At 32.6% G+C, this 17,500-nt stretch overlaps 1 pseudogene; it reads left to right on the top strand.

The window, feature by feature from the left end:
• Positions 1–17,500, top strand: part of LOC137641974 (glycine receptor subunit alpha-2-like) — a 26,061-nt pseudogene that overhangs the window by 537 nt on the left and 8,024 nt on the right.

Here is a 17,500-nt window from a genome sequence, read left to right as displayed (position 1 = left end):
GTATATATATACGTATATATATATATATATATATATATATATATATATATATATATATATATATATATATATATGCGTGTGTGTTCTCAGAAAAAAATACAGGACAGTCATACTAACATTTCTCTTTGAGGTAATCAAAACATCTAATCTTCACCGCGAATAAAATCCCCTTGTTTGAAAAGAGTACAGACGGTGCATGCTACATTTGTAGTGTTTCACATAAAGGTATAATGACGACTCTGTTTCTACTCGTCATTATAATAACGAATGAGAAGCAATACAAAGAATGTGATAATGATCTTAAATATTCTAACTAGGAGCTATTACTCGATTTCGAATCGTTTGGTAATATGTGCTTATATAAAAATGATAGTTTCGCTAAACACGCTCGTGGAGATCGTACGACGAAGCCTTAATGAAATATAAATTAAGGACTCTTTCAGATTCTTTTTGTTGAATTAATAAAACTTCAAAAAGCATAAGTAAATGAGTGGCGATGTGATTTCAATTTTCTCTCGTTTCTGCTTTTCATAATTACTCCAGAATTGTATTATGTCTATATACACCTCACCATGAACAATATCTATCATATATATATATATATATATATATATATATATATATATATATATATATATATATATATATATATATATATATATATATATATATGTGTGTGTGTGTGTGTGTGTGTGTGTGTGTATGTATATATACGGTACATAAGCACACGCACACACACACACACACACACACACATATATATATATATATATATATATATATATATATATATATATATATATATATATATATATATATATATATATGCATATATATTTAAAATGGGATAGTCCTACCAGTATTAACTTATGCATCAGAAACTTAGAGCCTTACTAAAGCCTTAGAACATAAGCTGGTTACGATTCAAACAGCTATGGAAAGAATAATGATGGGAATAACACTAAGAATAAGAGCAACATGGATACGTGAGCAAACTAAAGTAGAGGGTATTCTAACAAGATCTAAGAAAAAGAAATGAACGTGGGCAGGAGATATAATGAGAATGACTGATAATAGATGGCCATTAAGAATAACAGAATGGGTCCTTGGAGATTGGAAAAGAAGCAAGGGAAGGAAGAGAAGGCGATGGATTGGCGAACTAAGAAAAATTGCTGGTATAGATTGGCATAGCAAGACCATAAACAGATGCGAGTGGAAGGACATATCTGAGGCCTTTGTCCGGATTGAACTAGTTACAGCTGATGATATATATATATATATATATATATATATATATATATATATATATATATATATATATATACGTAGTGTGTGTATATTCAAACACAGGCACAAATACTCATAGGCTTACACACACATACACACACACACACACACACACACACACACACACACACATATATATATATATATATATATATATATATATATATATATATATATATATATATATATATATATATACAGAATATGTATATATATATATATATATATATATATATATATATATATATATATATATACAGAATATGTATATATATATATATATATATGTATATATATACATATATATATATATATACAGAATATGTATATATATATATATATATATATATATATATACATATATATATATATATATATATATATATATATATATATATATATATATATATGTGTGTGTGTGTGTGTGTATGTATGTATTTATGTATGTGTGTGCATGTATTGTGGTTACAGCTCGCTCACGCATATTCATATACATGATGCAGTTATAGTTACACAAAATGACTTCCGTAACATGCGATAAGTAACAAAGGTCTCTTCAAAGCAACAATTAATCTATTACTATTCCACGGTGTTTAAGTAAGCGACGGTTTCTGGCATTGATTACCTTCAGGTGCGTTGGTTAACCGTTAAGAATAGCAATACTCATCAAAGCTATTAGACATTTGCTTGCAATTCCGTGCTTTCCTACGATTTCTAATCAAAATTTTGTTGAAAGGCCACTCATGAATGGCAGAGGCAAGGGACAGTGACAATGCCTTAGAGACTGGCCGTTAATATATATATATATATATATATATATATATATATATATATATATATATATATATATATATATATATATACATATATATATATATATGATCAGCTCCCAGACCCCTTTTCCATCCAAGCTAGGACCAGGGAGAGTCAGGCAATGGCTGCTGATGACTCAGTAGGTAAACCTATGGGCTCTCCCAAAACTTCCCCCCATCCATTGCTCACAAGGATGGTGAGGTTGCAGAGACTACAAGAAACTATCGAGTTTGAACGTGTCTCGAACCTCAGTCTGGCAGATACCAGGCAGGGACGTTTTCGAGAGAGAGAGAGAGAGAGAGAGAGAGAGAGAGAGAGAGAGAGAGAGAGAGAGAGAGAGAGCGAGAGAGAGAGTATTAGCATTAGTAATAGCCTTAGTTGTTGTAGTTCTAGTTTATAAGTTATTGGGTGGAAATGAGTTTTGTAGGCCTTACTTAAGAGCAGTATTTCTTCGGGGAGAGAGAGAGAGAGAGAGAGAGAGAGAGAGAGAGAGAGAGAGAGAGAGAGAGAGAGAGAGAGAGAGAGAGAGAGAGAGTATTAGCATTAGTAATAGCCTTAGTTGTTGTAGTTCTAGTTTATAAGTTATTGGGTGGAAATGAGTTTTGTAGGCCTTACTTAAGAGCAGTATTTCTTCGGGGAGAGAAAGAGAGAGAGAGAGAGAGAGAGAGAGAGAGAGAGAGAGAGAGAGAGATAGAGAGAGAGAGAGAGAGAGAGAGAGAGAGAGAGAGAGAGAGAGAGAGAGAGAACTTCCCATAATACAGATGGTATGAGAGAGAGAGAGAGAGAGAGAGAGAGAGAGAGAGAGAGAGAGAGAGTCTGTAGCGTTGATTTTGATACCAGAAATATAGCATTCTTCACCACTGAGATGAATCATTACACTTTTTTGCAAATGTTTTCTTTAACAGTATCTTGTGTGAGTTAATGTATTGCTATTGACAAGGCCACCCGATAAAGAGGGTTTAAAATATCCTTGTTCCACGCAAAGATTCGACAATTTCATAAGAGTTAGCTTGATATTATTATTATTATTATTATTATTATTATTATTATTATTATTATTATTATTATTATTATTATCCAAGCTACAACCCTAGTTGGAAAAGCAAGATGCTATAAGCCCAGAGGCTCCAACAGGGAAAAATAGCCCAGTGAGGAAAGGAAATAAGGAAATAAATAAATGAAGAGAACAAATTAACAATAAATCATTCTAAAAAAAGTAACAACGTCAAAACAGACATGTCATATATAAACTATTAACAACATCAAAAACAGATATGTCATAAATAAACTATAAAAATACTCATGTCCGCCTGGTCAACAAAAAGGCATTTGCTCCAACTTTGAACTTTTGAAGATCTACTGATTCAACCACCCGATTAGGAAGATCATTCCACAACTTGGTAACAGCTGGAATAAAACTTCTAGAGTACTGCGTAGTATTGAGCCTCATGATGGAGACGGTCTGGCTATTAGAACTAACTGCCTGCCTAGTATTACGAACAGGATAGAATTGTCCAGGGAGATCTGAATGTAAAGGATGGTCAGAGTTATGAAAAATCTTATGCAACATGCATAATGAACTAATTGAACGACGGTGCCAAAGATTAATATCTAGATCAGGAATAAGAAATTTAATAGACCGTAAGTTTCTGTCCAACAAATTAAGATGAGAATCAGCAGCTGAAGACCAGACAGGAGAACAATACTCAAAACAAGGTAGAATGAAAGAATTAAAACACTTCTTCAGAATAGATTGATCACCGAAAATCTTGAAAGACTTTCTCAATAAGCCTATTTTTTTTTGTGCAATTGAAGAAGACACAGACCTTATATGTTTCTCAAAAGTTAATCTGCTGTCGAGAATCACACCTAAAATTTTGAAAGAGTCATACAAATTTAAAGAAACATTATCAATACTGAGATCCGGTTGTTGAGGAGCCACCGTCCTTGGCCTACTTACAATCATACTTTGAGTTTTGTTAGGATTCAACTTCATACCCCATAATTTGCACAATGCACTAATTCTAGCTAAATCTCTATTTAGGGATTCACCAACCCCAGATCTACATTCAGGGGATGGAATTGATGCAAAGAGAATAGCATCATCTGCATATGCAACAAGCTTGTTTTCTAGGCCAAACCACATGTCATGTGTATATAGTATGAAAAGTAATGGGCCAAGAGCACTACAAAGTTGGTACAATTATGGTAACTTTACGTGCTATTATCATTACTATTTTCTGAATAAACTAAGTGAAAATTGTCTGTACCCAATAATAATAATAATAATAATAATAATAATAATAATAATAATAATAATAATAATGATAATGATAATAATAATAATAATAATAATAATTTTCTAATTATAATAATAATAATAATAATAATAATAATAATAATAATAATAATAATAATAATAATAATAATAATAACAATAATAATAATGAAATAACACATTCTTCACGAGCTCAACATAGTACTTAGATTGGTTTGGGTGGTACTATACGCCAGTAGGGAATCGATATGAAATATTTGTTAACCTTGGGTCTTAAAACAACGTTTGCGTGATTGAGAGAAATAACAACAACAAGAATGTTTATTTATTCGTACATATCTTTAAAATGCGTCGTCAATTCAATATCTTTAAGGTTACGTATTACGCTTATCTTTGTATTTGTTGATAAGTATCCTAGCTGAAATCCTCAACAATGATTATGATGATGACGATATTATGACTACTATAAATCCTGCTATGAATAATAATAATAATAATAATAATAATAATAATAATAATAATAATAATAATAATAATAATAATAATAATAATATCGGACGCTCTTTGCGTCCATAAGTATAGGAGGAGATAATAATAATAATAATAATAATAATAATAATAATAATAATAATAATAATAATAATAATAATAATAATAATAAACAGTGATTTTAGACCTCCGCCAATGAATATGGCCATCATTTTACCCAAGTCTACGGACAAAACACTCGTTTTTTCATATGTTGAGAGTGAATGACACTATCGTAACCTTTTAATAAAGTCTACGGACAGAGCATTCCCCTTTTTCATAGGTTCTCCGTAGATAGCGTAAAGTTCGTTTGTTTTAGATTGCCATACTTTACGTAAGACACGGGCTATTGCGTTGGCACCGCGTAAAAAGTGAAAAGTGTAACATTGATCCAGGATCGTGATCCTGATCCAGATCACCTCTAAAATTCAATGGGTTCTTCAGGAGCATAATACTTAACTGTTGTTAAAATTTGGTGAAAATCCAGCAATAAATTTTGACGTAATCTTTCAAACAGACAAAAAGATAGATAAATAAAATCACTGCAAGTTTCATTACTTTACGATTAAGATTGTGGCTGTATGGTTGATGACCGGAATGTGACCTTTTCTTGACCTTGACCATGGACTCGAATTTGACCTTTAACCTTAACGTGTATTAGTTGACGTGGATTTGCCTGCACTCAAATATGAACCAAGTCAGAAGTCTCTGTGACAACGATGTCCAAACTTACGGCTGATTACGTGAATTTGACATTTTGCTTGACTGTGACCGTGACCTTGACCTTGACCTTCCACAATTTAATCTTTTCCTTCTTTTTACATGACAGTTAATCCCTGCAAGTTTCATTATTCTGCTATTAAAACTGTGGCCAGAAAGGTGTTCATTAACAAACACATACACAAACAAACACATAAAAAGGGATAAAACATAACCTCCTTCCAACTTCGTTGGCGGAGGTAATAAACAAACGCAAGTAAAGACCATAACCTCCTCAGCGGAAGTAATAATAAGAATGATGTGGTACACAAGGGTTACGATTAAGAATACACGGAATGCCATAATTATGACTTCCTGTTGATGATCAACATTCCTCTGAAATTCGAAATAAAACAAAAGAAATCTCATAACGGGTTGAGATCTCATAATCTTTTATTAGCTATTGATAAGCGAATCTCACGCTTACATATATTTTCATCATACATTTTCAGTTTAATTTCTTCGTTTTTCTTAACTTTTAAAGGATACGTTACGCTAGTGTAAGAAACATTAAGATTTAAAGGCTTAAAGGCCGCTTATGAATGACAGAGACAAGGGACAGTGATATTGCCCTATCAAGCAGGACAATGCCCTAGAGACTGACCATATTACATATAATCAGCGTCCAAGCCCCCTCTCCACACAAGCTAGGACCAAGGAGAACTAGGCATTGGTTGTTATAGACCTATTGGCTCCCCCAAACGCCCCATCCTTAGCTCACAAGGACGGTGATGTTGCAGCAACCAAAGGGACAAACGAGTTTGAGCGGGACTCGAACCCTAGTCTGGCAATCACCAGGCAAGGACGCTACCACCAGGCCACCACAACTCTAAATCTTTATTTAATTAGAGCAAAATTGTTTGAGATTCAAATTAATATCATAGTCCGAGAAGTGCTGTCTTCTAAAGAAAAAAAACAACAGGATTAAAGTAAAATCATGTCACTTTTCTCTTTACTGCTTTGATATTATACATTTATGAAGCTATAAAAGTCTTTGAATCTCTTATCACTGAAATCTATCACGGTCATTACAAGTAGAACAAAGAAAGAAATAAAAATGAAAATTTAAAAAGGTAGCCAAGCGCTGCCCTTTTTTTTTAGTTCAACGAACCTACCTCTTAGAACTAGCTATAGCTCATTATTATTATTATTATCATTATTATTATTGTTATTATTATTATTGTTGTTGTTGTTGTTGTTGCTATTATTATTATTATTATTATCATTATTGTTATTATTATTATTATTATTATTATTATTATTATTATTATTTGTTGTTGTTTTTGTTGTTGTTGTTGTTGCTAATAATAATAATAATAATATTATTATTATTATTATTATTATTATTATTATTATTATTATTATTATTATTATTATTATTATTATTATTACAAGCCAAGCTATTATTGTAATATTCCTTTCCTTGTTATTAGCTCCACTTTTCTCGAGTGAAAGTATTCGAAAATGATTGATATCTTTACGTTAAAAGCTTCCTCGTAGTATGGCCCAGAGTCACGAAAACGTTCTTAAGGGTAAAATGAATTGCGTTTTTCCAGTTTGCTTTGTACTGAACAAAAGATTTTCTATCCTTTAAGGGTGCAATGAATATACAGTGTAGTGTTTCAATGCAGTGCAGCTTTACCTTTTTACAGAGATTTAGGTTAGTTTTGCAGATAGTGTACCGCGTGTGTTTTATACACGTTCATACATTGATATGCTATTGCTTTTAAATCTCTCTCTCTCTCTCTCTCTCTCTCTCTCTCTCTCTCTCTCTCTCTCCGCACTGATGATAGGAAAACCCGTTTAAGCTTACCATCGCATGTTTCCTATTGTTTAAATTTTTACGATATTGTTGTCCTTGACTGTTTGATAGAGAGAGAGAGAGAGAGAGAGAGAGAGAGAGAGAGAGAGAGAGAGAGAGAGAGAGAGAGAGAGAGAGAGAGAGAGAGAGGTTATAGATATTACGAAAATGTTTTTGCAAATGGCGCAATTGTTTCAGTGCACTGTATTTTGTGCAGCTCCGCATACCTGTAACAAATTATCAAAACAATCTCCCGCTGCTTTTCCCAGCTTATTAGCAATATTACTCTAATTCTCATCACCCAGGTTCAAATATAACAGCTCCTTAGCCAAGATTTGTAACCATAATAAAAGAAGAAACAGTCTTATAATTTTCAGACATTGTTTTCGTTACCACAGGTGTTTCACCGTAGCCTGTAGTGAGATCAACATCGCTAAACTGCTTCCGCCGGATTACGACATGACAGAAGCGCCCTTCCCAAGTGGTGAGTACTTGTCTGTTCACATAATTTGGTAAGATTTAAAGAACACGTAGGTCCTAGAAGCCTAGATATTACCTTCATGTGTAACGTGTTTGTTTTTATTCATATAAAATACCGCTACTATCTAATACTGAAGATCATTATAGTTTTATGAAGTAATTTTAACTTTGGTAAAGACAACTACCTCTTGTCAACAAACTTCTCTGCGCTCAGATACTCTTTCAAGTGATTTACGCACCAGTCCTTTTACTGGGCTAACTAAAACCCAGTTGTGTCAAGTAGCTTTATATATTTAATTCATGGACTCACCATTCCAGGGCCAAAGGCTTATCGATTTAAGATAAAGGACTGCTTTCACCGTAAACCTTTGTTGTTTTGAACCCTTTATTTGTGTTTTATAAAAACTCGTTTCTTCTTCTATATGAAAGTCAATAGGATACGGAAACTCCTTCCATAACTCGTAAGGAGAAAGAAGAAGAATGAAACCCCTTCATAAATTGAAGTGATAGATCCACATCCTCAAAGAGGGTAGGTAGACTTATGCAATGGTAACCAAGAGAAAAATTGTAGTTTGCGGTCAGGGAAATTAATTAAATAAGTCCTTTAGCAAAGGGGTCTCGGGTAGACAAAATGTGAGTTTTTGGTAGCCTGGCGTGAGTTATAACGCTGTCTGGAAGGTAGTTTTGTGTTTTGAAGGAAAGCCAGTTCCGATAGAAGGGGTTCACTATAGTCAATTTCTTTTAGCGATGCAGATTTGCACCGACTCACAGCGGTGCCCTTTTAGCTCGGAAAAGTTTCCTGATCGCTGATTGGTTGGACGAAATAATTCTAACCAATCAGCGATCAGGAAAATTTTCCGAGGTAAAAGGGCACCGCTGCGAGTCGGTGTAAATCTACCTTGATAAAAGAAATGGACTATAGTGTGTTGTATAATCCACATTTTCTATCAGTGCTTTGCTCTTAATCCCTGACTAAGAACCGAAGTAAGAGGTTGGCTTTTGAATAGTTCACATAAATTATCACCCAGTTTTGTTTTGAGAGTAACGTAAGAGACCTTTTGATATTCAGTATTCATACATACTGCCCTCTGTGGGTTCCGTATTATCAGAGCTCGGGTATATTTTTTCAAATGTAACAGACTTATGTAATATAAACAGGTGAGTTTGGAGCTCGGGAGTTTATGTAATTCCCCAGACGTAATAATAATAAAATCACATATATATATACATATATATATATATATACATACATACATACATATATATATATATATATATATATATATATATATATATATATATATATGTGTGTGTGTGTGTGTGTGTGTGTGCGTGTGTGTGTGTGTGTGTGTGTGTGTGTGTGTGTGTGCACTTTACACCTCTATCCCCGTTCCTTGTCTAGTGGTCGCGATACTTGATGGACATTGGGTGAGCTGAATTCCTTTATATAAACTCCTCTTGACCCAGGGCTGTTTTATATACCTAGTAAATCTACTATAGTGGTACGTAACCATACCAGAAGTCATAAGCGATAAATTCCTCTAGGTATTATAGGCGACGTACTAAGCAAACTCCAGACCCAGGAGGAAATTAAGACTCACAGTTCGCAAAGGCTGACAAACGCGGTGCGTGTGAACGAAACATCGATTTCTGTCGCAGTGTGGTCCTTATTTTAGAGCAGGTCAAGAGAACATATCCACAATTTGTATTTCTATGCCTTCTTTAGTTCTTTAGTCTTCAGGTTAGTGGTTCCCATTTTTTCCCGAGTTTTATCTATATTCGTCTTCATGTAGATAAGGAAAACAAAATTGATCTGAGCACAATATTTGCTTAGTTACACAAATTATTAATACGCAAATAAAAAAATGATTTATTTAGTACCAGCTTAGTCATTTAGAGGGAAGTGAATTCAGCCATCATATGCAATGAAATATTTGTTGTTAACTAGTTGTTAGTAATGTATAATTTCCTTAGGGTACATTTCCCCCAGGGAAGCTTCATAGTCTTGGTGGTGACCAGGTGGTAGCGTCCTTGCCTGACTGGGAACCTATAGGTCTATCTGCTGAGTCATCAGTAGCCATTGCCTGGCCTTCCTTGGCGCTGATCATATGTAATATAATCAGTCTCTAGGAGTCTAGGACATTGTCCTGCTCGATAGGCCAATGTCGATGTCCCTTGCCTCTGTTATTCATGGGTGGCCTTTAAAGCTTTAAGCCTTTATACTGGTTCCGTGTAGATTGTAATTTACCGAACATTATTACAACTAGAAATAGATGCTTTTCTCAGGAACATGTATAATGACCTTTGGCTATTTGTGTTCATATCTTTGAGACGCCATTAACTGTAGACCATACTGGTTCTCTCTCTCTCTCTCTCTCTCTCTCTCTCTCTCTCTCTCTCTCTCTCTCTCTCTCTCTCTCTCTCTCTCTCTCTCTCTGAATTTTAACTGTTTTTGGAGTAGAGACAAAACATGGTAAGGATTCAAAAAACAAATCCTGTACAAAATTTATGGAATATCTTTTTATTAATTATTCATTACTTCTCTTATAGTTTATTTATTTCCTTATTGCCTTTCCTCACTGGGGTATTTTCCATGTTGGAACCCTTGAGCTAGCGTCCTTCTTTTCCAACTAGGTTTGTGGCTTTGTTAGTAGTAGTAGTAGTAGTAATAATAATAATAATAATAATAATAATAATAATAATAATAATAATAATAATAATAGGGTTATATATTGGCTGATTATAATAATAATAATAATAATAATAATAATAATAATAATAATAATAATAATAATAATAATAATAAACATGCAAAGAATAAGAATTTTTTTTTTGGGTGTGTAACAGGCATGGTCTACGGGAAATACACTTCATGTTTAGACTCTTCGTCGTTCAGCCCATTGCTTATGTAACTATGGGGAGCGAAGGTATGCAACGTCCTCTGGGCCATGATTACCCATCTCGACACTCCCTAATTTCACTAGTAAGGTTTAAAGGTCACTCGTGATTGTGTGAGGCAAGGGACAGGATAATGTACGTATTTTTACCTCCACTAACGAAGATGGAAGGAGGTTATGTTTTCACCTTTGTGTGTGTCTGTGTATTTGTTTGTGAACAGCTTCCTGGCTACAAGTTTAATCGTAGAGTAATGAATCTTGCAGGGATTAACTGTTATGTAAAAAGCTGGACATGATTCAATTTTGGAAGGCCAAGGTCAAAGGTCAAGGCCACGGTTAAGCAAAATGTTAAAAACACGTAATCAGCCATAAGTTTGGACAATGTTGTCACGGAGATTTAAAACTTAGTTCATATTTGAGTGCATGAAATTTCACGCCAATTCATGCATGTTAAGGTCATAGGTCAAGGTCAAAGTCGAGCAAAAGGTCGAGAGGTAATATGCTGCGGCGGAAGTCTGCGCTCCACCGAGTGCCCCTCTATAGTCTATTTCTTTTATCGAGGCAGATTTGCACCGACTCACAGCGGTGCCCTTTTAGCTCGGAAAAGTTTCCTGATCGCTGATTGATTAGGATTATCTCGTCCAACCAATCAACGATCAGGAAACTTTTCCGAGCTAAAAGGGCACCGCTGCGAGTCGGTGCAAATATGCCTTGCTAAAAGAAATTGACTATAGTTAGGCATGCAGTGAATTCCAACAGTCATACCTTCACCATAAGGCTCACTACTATACAATATTCTATAAGTGTTATTCCAGCTGTTACTAGATTGTGGAATGATCTTAATCGGGCAGTAGTTTGTTTCCAGCTGTGACAGACTGTGGAATGGTCTTCCTAGAATCGGTGGAACTTCAGAATTTCAAACTTGTTTTTATGTTGAACAGGCTGACATAAGTCGCTCTTCATAGTTTATATCAGACAGATCTTTTCCAACGTTGTTACTTGTCTTAAGATATTTTATATCAATTACTCATTACTTCTCTTGTGGTTTATTTATTTCCTCATTTCCTTTCCTCGCTGGCCTATTTTCACATTGTTGGAGCACTTGGGCATATAGCATACTGCTTTTCCAACAAAGGTTGTTGCATAGCTAATAATAATAATAATAATAATAATAATAATAATAATAATAATAATCCTGCATTCCAAATTAGGGTTGTAGCTTAGCTAGTCATAAAAATAATAATAATAATAATAATGATAATAATAATAATAATAATAATAATAATAATAATAATCCTGCATTCCAAATTAGGGTTGTAGCTTAGCTAGTCATAATAATAATGAAATTAATAATAATGATAATAATAATAATAATAATAATGATAATGATAATAATATAATCCTGCTTTTCAAACTAGAGTTGTAGCTTAGCTAATAATAATAATAATAATAATAATAATAATAATAATAATAATAATAATAATAATAATAATAATAATAATAATATAATCTTGCTTTTCAAACTAGAGTTGTAGCTTAGCTAATAATAATAATAATAATAATAATAATAATAATAATAATAATAATAATAATATAATCTTGCTTTTCAAACTAGAGTTGTAGCTTAGCTAATAATAATAATAATAATAATAATAATAATAATAATAATAATAATAATAATAATGATAATAATAATAATAATAATAATAATAACAACGACCTAGAGACTGATCATTTATACAAATGATCAGCGCCCAAAGTTCCTCTCCATCTAGCTAGGACAATATCGGTACATTAGTCTGTCAATAAATAACATTCAACTGTTATTTTTCTTCTTTTCCTTTTGTTTTCTTATGAATATTAAGTATTCCCTCTCTTAGTCGCTAGGAGTGGCGTGACTGTTATTCCCAGACTTGCAACTACTGCTCACGAAGGAGTGTATTCCATAATTAAAAACCAAGAATGATAAGAAATAATTCAACAGTGGCTAAAACAAGCTGTCCAGTTGCATTTTGATTATAAGCACTTAAGTCAAATTACAGAAGATATAAAGAAAGTTATTTATTTTTTGTTGTAATGTCTATGCTGATGAATAATTTCTTTAATAATTATAGCTTTGAAAAGAACTGTCAGGTTGGAACTCGTTAAAATTTAAAACAATGACTACTGTATACTGTTAAAAGTTGCATTTAAAAATCGGCAAATGCCTGGTGATATTTATTCCAGGATGTTTACCGTTTTAAAAACGGATATATTGACGTGATATTACGGTCAGACACGTGTAAAAGATAATGGAAAAGTAAGGTAAAAATTACAGTCGCTTGTATTTTACTGAAATACGGCTGAGAACAGTATATTTTTACGGCAAAATTTCCTATTAAAATTGCGGCGTTTTTTGTTTTTGTTTTCAAAGTGTAATTATTTCGCTCGTCTGTGAAAAGGACTTTCTATAGAAAAAGGCGATGTCTTTCTAAACGCTAGAGTAAAAGGTTCTAGTCTTTTAATATTTATACATAATCATTAACTTCATAAAGTGCAAAGGAGATTAAGATTCAATAGATGAGCAGTACAGGGAGTTCTTAAAAAAAAAGAAAAAAAAGTTGCTTTGATTCTAGGAAGCTGTGTCATCACTGGTATTTCTAACAATCAGTTTACAAGAAAAACACCCAAGAGAAGTGTAGTTGTTTCTTCGACACACTATCATATAAAGGTAAATGATTGAACTGGATAATATATCATGTTATTAGTATGGAATGGAAATATCTATTTGTGTTTATGAGTAAACAAAGTCTATGTTTACAACGGGAATAGGATATCCTAATCTATTTCCATTTTATCTAGTTTTGTGGGAAAATAATCAAAACAATGTATATATATATATATATATATATATATATATATATATATATATATATATATATATATATATATATATATATATATATATATTTATATATATATATTATATATATATATATATATATATATATATATATATATATCTACATATATATACATATATATATATATATATATATATATACATATATATATATATATATATATATATATATATATATATATATATATATATATATATATATATATATATATATATATATATATATATACATATGATTTCGGTAATCGTGAGCAAAATAAAGATTTGGAAAAGCTAGCAGATTGCAGTGCGTATAACAATGATAGGTAATTATTTAATCAAATACAATACAGTTAGCGTATAATAATTAACAAACAGTTTGAAAGTATTTTCCGAGAAAAAGAAATTATTCACACTTCTTTCTTTGTTTAACCAACAGCTTAGTTCCATGAAAAGTAGCATGAAGTCAGACATAGTTTTTTTACTACAATCTCTTTTCCTCAACAGATGGCGGTCCAATCATTGTTGGCATTGGCTGGAATATCAAAGGAATCCTGGAAGTCAATTTTCGTGAAATGGTAAGTGATTATGGAACTCTATTAACATAGAGTGAGGAGTGGAATCGACAATTAGATAAGAATCAGACACAAAATTAGACACAAACCCAACCCATAGCTTAGGTTCATTTCCCTGACACGACACTACGACTAGCGAAGGTCAGTCTATAATAGTTCGTCCAGGAATGTCTTTCATAAGTGAAGGCCAATTACAGCTGGACCTTCGTGAAGGTTATCCTTTCCAAATAGAGTTTACAGATGGTAATAAAGCCCTCACGTGCGTTGGTCTTATGTATTTTTGCCTGAAATATTACTGAGTCAGTTGATTATTTTGAAGTTGCAGGAGAGCTCGGGTAGTTTACGAGATGAAATTATTATCCAACGCTAATTATTGAGTTTATTCGTAATTGATACAGAACGTGGAGAATGTGAGTCATTGGTAACTGTCATGAAAACATTTTCACATGACAGAATTTGGCAACATCCATAAAAAAAGGGCGGGGGGGGGGGAGCTAAATCGATGGCTTTAGGGGTAGGTCACGAAACAGTGAAAATTAAGAAACTATTATGTGAAATCATTTATTATTAAAGTTAACGTCGTTACTCTTTTTTTTATTAATTCACTAGTGAAAGGAGAGATATATATTGGCAAGGATAAATTGCAGAGTCAGTGGAAGCTAACTAGATTAGTATTGGAGACCGTAAACCGTTTAATTTTCATAACTCCTGTTCTATTGAATACAAAATATCTATTTGTATTTCTGTATTGTTATTATTAAAGAAGGAAATTAACCCGCCCAATGTATTTCTAGAATATTGGTTACTTGCTATAATAGAATGCCATAGAAAGACCATATATAGACGCGGTGGAATGGCATGTCTGAGGCCTTTGTTTGGCAGCTGAATAGTTACGGCTAATGAAGATGGTATATATATATATATATATATAGAGAGAGAGAGAGAGAGAGAGAGAGAGAGAGAGAAAGAGAGAGAGAGAGAGAGAGAGAGAGAGAGAGATCGGAATAAATAAATGAGAATTATAATCGTTTCTCTACCGAGAGGCTCTGAAGGAACTACGAAAATATAACAATTCCTGTAAAACACACAGTGATGACACCATGACAATTGCTTCCCATGAATGTACACCCCCGCCCTCACACACACACACGCACACACATATACAATATATATATATATATATATATATATATATATATATATATATATATATATATATATATATATATATATATATATATACTGTACATATATATATGTATATATATGCATGTATATATATGCATATATATATATATATATATATATATATATATATATATATATATATATATATATATATATATATATAAGATAGATAGGTAGACAGAGATAGATAAATAGATAGATAATGTATTAGTGTTGTCCAAAAGTAGAAGATAGCATCTCTCCGGACAATACGAAAAAGTCCTTAGTGCAAATCCTTCCCTCGACTCAGAGTTTTCCTGTAGTGAGACAGAAGAGACTAGGCTTGAGATAGGCAGCCATCTGAATTATCAGCTATTGAGAGACAGACAGCCAATGGCAAGGGGATTCCGGTCTTCCAGATCTCAAGGGAATAATCTACAAGATGGACTCAGCAGAGGGAAGAGGTCAAACTTGTTCTGGTATGCTGTGTTCCTTGATAAAGATTCACTTGTACTGTTTCTTTGTCAGGTGGACAAATGCAGAAAGAACAAGTGTGACTACTTCTAGTATGCTGTGTCCAGTGGGAGAGAATAAACTGTACCAGAATAGTGGAACATGAGCATTAGAACGGAAGAGACTAGTCTTGAGGTAGACAGCCATCTGAATTGACAATCATTCAATATACATAGTTAAAGACTAAAAGTGTTTTGCTTTAATCTCTATGCGCATTGCGTATGGAAAGTACGTATCTTTGTCGTTGCTTTAATAGCTTCTACTCTTAAATAACATTGTAATAACGACTGTACTCATACTGTATAACCACTTGACTAACGTCACCTCTACTGCAATCCTAAAACTTGTCTTAAACAAAAAGCTTTTGATATTACAATCAATATAAACCTAAATATCTTCTCTATCCATTCTCACAACAGACTATCCTGGCCTCCATGTATCTAAGGATCAGATGGATAGAACCTCGCTTGATCCCCAACGAAGAGGCGTCAGGAGTAGGCGAAAGTCTGCCTTTGCATTCGTCTTTCCTGAAGAGGGTGTGGCTGCCGGACCTCTACATTCACGAGGCCACCGAAATCACGACCCTCAGCATGATACAAGAACTTCAGGGAGCTTACATCCAAGAGAACTATACCATCGTCTTCTCCTCTTTGTAAGCCACGCAGTCTTCTCTTTATTGCCATTAATTTTTTTTAATATTAATATTAGTATTAATATTAATATTGATAATAATAATAATAATAATAATAATAATAATAATAATAATAATAATAATAAAATATAAAAATGATAATAATAATAATAATAATAATAATAATAATAATAATAATAATAATAATAATAATAAAAGTTTTCTGATTTATTCTTTGCCATAGCAGAAGGTCCCCCAGGCAAGACATTTTTATTGAGATTTACAGTATTTTCTTCTTATTACAGGTAATTCAATTCGGTTTTCATGATTTTATTTCTATTTCCAGGCTACAGACACGATTGGCATGTCCCATGTATTTCTACAAATATCCCTTCGATGCCCCAGACGTGCACCCTAAGCGTCTCTTCCTGTGAGTCCTATAAAATAAAATAATTTTTTTTAACAATAACATTAACATTAAGCTTAATAATCGGCAATTACTATGCAACCTATTTGTATATTATTATTATTATTATTATTATTATTATTATTATTATTATTATTATTACCATTTTAGTTATTATTATTATTATTATTGTTATTATTATTATTATTATTATTATTATTATTTCTACTACTAGGTAAGCTATAACCCTAGCTGGAAAAGCAGGATGCTATAAGCCTAGGGGCTTTAACAGGGAAAATAGCCCAGTGAGGAAAGGAAACAAAAAAATAATATAATTAATTAACAATTAGAATAAAATATTTCAAGCACAGTAACACCAATTGAAATAAATATTTCATATATAACTATACAAACTTCAACAAAATAAGCGGAAAAGAAATAAGATATAATAGTGTGCCCGAGTGTACCCTCAAGCAAGAGAATT

Source organism: Palaemon carinicauda, chromosome 6 (genome assembly GCF_036898095.1).
Source record: "Palaemon carinicauda isolate YSFRI2023 chromosome 6, ASM3689809v2, whole genome shotgun sequence".
Lineage (NCBI taxonomy): Eukaryota > Metazoa > Arthropoda > Malacostraca > Decapoda > Palaemonidae > Palaemon > Palaemon carinicauda.
This window is presented reverse-complemented; position numbering and strand designations above follow the sequence as displayed.